The sequence below is a fragment of the Lithobates pipiens genome, unplaced genomic scaffold (genome assembly GCF_037356315.1).
Source record: "Lithobates pipiens isolate NorthernLeopardFrog02 unplaced genomic scaffold, aLitPip1_a1.2 Scaffold_8, whole genome shotgun sequence".
NCBI classification, from domain to species: Eukaryota; Metazoa; Chordata; class Amphibia; order Anura; family Ranidae; genus Lithobates; species Lithobates pipiens.
The window spans coordinates 593,474,614-593,480,613 of NW_027507903.1; positions in this window are offsets into that span (position 1 = coordinate 593,474,614).

Consider the following 6,000-nt stretch of genomic DNA (forward strand, 5'->3'; position numbering starts at 1 on the left):
GTGCACCACTGCTGACCGCTCACCTATACTGCAGCAGTCCTTCAGCGGTATAGGGACTGACGTACAGTCTGCTAATCACTAACACACAACCTGCTTGTTCCACAAAAGTTCTTATAAGGACTGGTAACTTGGTATAGGGTGCTACGGTACATAGGCTTGAGTGCGGTACAGTCTGCTGTTCTGTAAGGACCGCTATCGGTCCACAATAGATAGGGTTGACGTGCACCACTGCTGACCGCTGCCCTATACTGCAGCAGTCCTTCAGCGGTATAGGGACTGACGTACAGTCTGCTAAACACTAATACACAACCTGCTTGTTCCACAAAAGTTCTTATAAGGACTGGTAACTTGGTATAGGGTGCTACGGTACATAGGCTTGAGTGCGGTACAGTCTGCTGTTCTGTAAGGACCGCTATCGGTCCACAATAGATAGGGTTGACGTGCACCACTGCTGACCGCTGCCCTATACTGCAGCAGTCCTTCATCGGTATAGGGACTAAGAGTTTTGTCACAGGGTCATTTAAAAAATGACAGGCAGAGGAAGAGGCAGGCCCTTCCGCAGGGGTGGTAGGGGTAGGGCAGGAGCAACAGGCTTGAGCCAAAGTGGGAAGTTGCAGAAGGTGCGTTCAATTACTTTAAAGGATGCACCAGACTTGGTTGAGTGGCTCGCTCAGCCTTACTCTTCTGCACCCTCCTCATCCTCTCGATCTGCACCCTCTTCTTCACTCTCTGCTATGTGCACCCCCAAAGACACTACCACCAACAACACGACCACCACCACCACCACCACATACCTTCCGCTTGAGTCACTGGAATTATTTTCCGATCCATATCAAGAGGACATTTCTGATGCGCAGCCACTCTTGGTATTGGATCAGGAAGAGGAGGTAGCAACAAGCGCTACTCAGCAGTCTGACGCCAGTACCCAGATCAGCCCAAGGAGGAGGTTGGTCCCCGGTGTTGCTGCCTACTCCGAGATCTCTACTTATAGCGGTGGGGAAGGTGACGTTGATGATGACGTGTCTAGTGATGTCACGTGGGTGCCCACAAGAGAGGAAGAGGAGGGGAGTTCAGAGGGAGATATGGACCAGCAGATAGGGAGGAGAAGCAGCAATGACTTACATTGCACAGCAGGGACAAAGCAGACTGCAAATGTATCAGGAGCGAGTCATCGACCATGTACGGTCACATCTGGCGCTCCCAGGACACCGGCACATGGCTCCGCAGTGTGGGCTTTTTTTAACGTGTCCGCTGCTGACAATAGCGTTGCCATCTGCAATCTTTGCAGTCAACGCGTTAGTCGCGGTAAGCCCAATACTCACCTAGGGACGACCGCCTTAAGAAGGCACATGAGCAGCCATCACCGAGCCCAGTGGGAGCAACGGAACACACAAAGCCACACTGCAGGCTCTCACCGTCCAGCCTCGTCTTCTACTTCTCCTTCTCCTCTCTCCTCACAATTGTCCTCCACTCCACCTTCCATCACGCCAAGCTCACATTTTTCTGCAAAAAGGCAGGCTTCCGTGGGCCTAATGTTTGAGCGTAAAAAAATGATGACGCCGGATAACCCTCTTGCCCAACGGTTGGCGGCTGGCTTGTCAGAACTCATAGCCCGCCAACTACTGCCATATAAACTGGTGGACTCGGAGGCCTTTCGCAAATTTGTGGCCATTGGAACACCACAATGGAAGGTCCCAGGAAGGAAGTATTTCTCAGAGAAGGGCATCCCAGAGCTATATGGCCATGTTCAGCGGCAAGTGAATGTATCTCTGGCACACAGTGTCGGTGCCAAGATACATCTGACCACAGACACGTGGTCTAGCAAACACGGGCAGGGAAGGTATATCAGTTTTACTGCCCACTGGGTGAACCTTCTGACGGCCGTCAAGCATGTAACCCGTGGCACCCGTGTAGATTTGGTTTTACCGCCACGGATTGCATGCAGGCCTGACTCTTCTTCTCCTCCTCCTACTCCATCCTCCTCCCTCTCCTCCTCAGCTGCCTCCTCCTTTTCCGCTGCTAGCGTCTCTTCCACTGCACCGCCCAAGCTCCCCAGAACCTATTCCACATGCCAGGTGAGACGTTGCCATGCCGTGCTGCGTCTGTTGTGCCTGGAAGCAAAGAGCCACACTGGCCCGGCACTCCTTTCAGCTTTGCGTTCACAGGCAGATGAGTGGCTAACACCGCTCAATTTGACAGTTGGTAAAGTGGTGTGTGACAACGGTGCCAATCTGCTTAGCGCATTGAAACAGGGCAAAATTACGCACGTGCCGTGCATGGCACACGTCTTAAACTTGGTCGTGCAGCGATTCCTTGTCAAATACCCTGGGGTCCAGGACATCTTGCGGCAGGCAAGGAAAATCTCGGCCCATTTCAGAAGATCTTACACGGCCATGGCTCGCCTTGCTGACATTCAGCGGCGACACCATCTGCCGGTCAGACGTCTTATTTGCGATTGCCCGACGCGATGGAACTCAACCTTCTATATGCTTGATAGGCTGCTCCAGCAGAAACGTGCAGTTAACGTCTACCTGTATGAACTCTGCGAAAGAAACGGTTCTGGGGAGCTGGGTTTTTTTTCACCGCGCCAGTGGCTGCTCATGCGCGACACATGCAGACTTCTGCGGCCATTTGAGGAGATCACCAAACTGGTCAGTCGCAGCCATGGCGCCATCAGTGACATGGTACCTTATGCCTTCTTTCTGGAGCGTGCATTGCGTCGTGTCATTGATCAGGCTGTGGAGGAGCAGGAGCGGGAAGATGAGGAAGTCGCAATGCTGGATGAATTCCCAGGGGGGGCTACTCTATCTGAGACAAGTCAACAACAGGAGTCTGATGAGGAGTCAGAGGAGGATGGTGCCGGGGCGGATGAGCAGGAGCAAGAAGAGCATGCTTTAAACCTTTCTGGGATCCCTGTTGTGCGAGGATGGGGAGAGGAGAATGAAGAGGACGACATTATCCTGGATGATGAGCAGGAGCCAGGCCACCACACCGCTTCCACTTTAGTGCAAATGGGGGCCTTCATGCTCCAGTGTTTTAATAGGGACCCCCGTATAAAAAGCATGAGGGTCAAGGACCAGTACTGGGTGGCAACGTACTTAGACCCCCCGGTACAAACACAAAATGGCGGAAATGTTACCGCCGTCGCAGAGGGCTGTCAGAATGCAGCACTTCCAGGCCTTGCTTCGAGAAATGCTGCATTCTGCTTTTGCGTGCGCTGGCAGAGGAGCAATTCCCACTCCCAGAGAAGGATTTGCGGGTACCAATCCAACAGCGCCTGCAAGAAGAGGCCGGTTTGAAGATGTGTTGGTGACTTCGGATATGAGGTCATTCTTTCAGCCGACCCATCGACAGGTGTCATCCGGATCCAGCATCAGGGAACGCCTAGACCGTCAGGTGTCCGACTACATTGGGTTAACGGCCGATGTGGACGCTCTGAGGAGTGATGAACCCCTAGACTACTGGGTGGGCAGGCTTGACCTCTGGCCAGAGCTTGCCCAATTTGCAATCGAACTGTTGGCTTGCCCCTCATCCAGTGTCCTGTCCGAAAGGACGTTCAGCGCAGCAGGGGGGATTGTGACCGATAAGCGTACTCGCCTAGCTCACCACAGTGTTAACTACCTCACATTTCTAAAAATGAATGAGGCATGGATCTCGGAGGAATTCAACACATGTGACCAGTAGACCATGTATATGTCTATAAACTATTTTTTTAATCAAGCACACAGACCTTCTTAATTCATTTGGCTCACTTCCTTGACCCAAAAAAGCACACCGTACTATATGCCCCTACCCTCCTCTTTGAAGAGGTTGAGCGGTGTCATATTTCTACTGGGGCTGCTTATGATATCCCTGTGCTGTGCTGACTTCCTCCTGGGGGTTCTTATTATGAAGGGATCACACTATCCCTGTGCTGTGCTGACTTCCTCCTGGGGGTTCTTATTATGAGGGGATCACACCATCCCTGTGCTGTGCTGACTTCCTCCTGGGGCTGCTTACGGTGCTGCTGTCAGTGCTGTATGTCACGGTGCTGCTGTCAGCGCTGTATGTCACGGTGCTGCTGTCAGCGCTGTATGTCACGGTGCTGCTGTCAGCGCTGTATGTCACGGTGCTGCTGTCAGCGCTGTATGTCACGGTGCTGCTGTCAGCGCTGTATGTCACGGTGCTGCTGTCAGCGCTGTATGTCACGGTGCTGCTGTCAGCGCTGTATGTCACGGTGCTGCTGTCAGCGCTGTATGTCACGGTGCTGCTGTCAGCGCTGTATGTCACGGTGCTGCTGTCAGCGCTGTATGTCACGGTGCTGCTGTCAGTGCTCTGTATTACGGTGCTGCTGTCAGATGCCTCTATCACGGTGCATGTGTCATTCCGGTATGTCACGCTGCTGGTGATCATCTCCTGCACCCTCTTCTTTGCCTACCCTGGTCCCTGACCTTCCCTCTCCTCCATTGCCTTCATTAGCTCCATAGTCCTGAATTGTTAGAACAATTTCCCAAATAAAATAAAAATGCTTGTAGTTATCGATCCCAAATTCACCTCATACATGTATTATGTCATTGTCCAGATGGTGGGACTACGTTTTACCCCCTAATAATTACCACGTGGCCGCAAATTCGACATGAAGGTTTGCAAAGTTCGCCTCCCATTGAAGTCAATGGGGCCCGCGGCGAACGTTCGGTTTCGCGAACGTTTGGGTCCGTTCGCGTTTCGCGTTCGCGAAACGTCCCGTCGGAAGTTCGTCCATCACTACTCATCTGTGCATGCCCAGGGGATTCCTACACATACTGTACATGCCACTGGTTTATGACATCTAGGACCATGTAACAGCACCAGTGATCAGGAAGGAATTTATTTAATTAACTAAAAACTCCACACTATGCTATTCCAAATGTTATTTACAGCTTCCAGCACTGTAATTACCACTCCTCCGGAAGGTAATGCGATATTATAATGTAAAATAGTGTGGCCCTTAATACTATGACCTATTCATTAAAGGGTCATGACATCACACATTCCAAAATGCTCTGTGTGTACCAAAGTGTAACTCACTTGTGTGCAAATGTTCAATCCCCATAGACTACATCTCCTATTACAATTCATGTGATAAAACCATAATTATGCAATCATTTATAACAAATGTAAACAACAACCAAAGAAATTCTTATATAAGAGTCTTCTAGAATTGATTTAGATTGAAAGATGAGTGTATGCAGAGATAAAAACATAAAATTAAGAGTCCATAGTGTTTAAGACAAAGTCTTTGTTCAGGAAAAAACTGGAACCACCCACGATGTAGACAGAGACACAATTAGGTGTGATTATCCTCCGCCGAACATCAACACACTAGGCCTCTTACCAAAGTAAATGGACCACCTTATTACCGTGGGTGGTTACAGTTTTTTCCCTAAACTAGGACTTTAACACTACAGACTCTTAATTAAATTTTTAGTGCTGCATACACACATTTTTCATGCTTTTATTGTCACCATACACTTAATGCCAGCTGCTTAACACAGTGATAAATCTTGAATTTACCAATTAATTTAGATTGACTGCATTATTTGGAGTTTACATGCACTGGCCACTGTATTTCAGCACAAGTGGGTTTATACATATATTGTTTATACAAGGATTTATTTAGTTGTTGTTCACATTTATTATTATAATTAATTGCATAATTAAGATTTTATCACATGAATTGCCTAATTGTAGAAGTAGATATTGGCTACAGAGATTGAACATTTGCACACTAGTGGGTTACACTTTACATAGAGAACTTTGGAATGTACAGTATGATATTTAATGAATAGGCCATATTATTAAGTGTTGCATTATTTTTATATCAAAAAGACATTTACGGTATTTCCCCCAGCGAACTGGACCATGCTTTATGGGGGATTTTTTTGCCTTCCTCTGGATCAACTATATGTATAGTTTTATGTGTATAGAGGTTTTCTCTTTATTTATTTATTTCTATCAGTTGAACTAGATGGACTTGTGTCT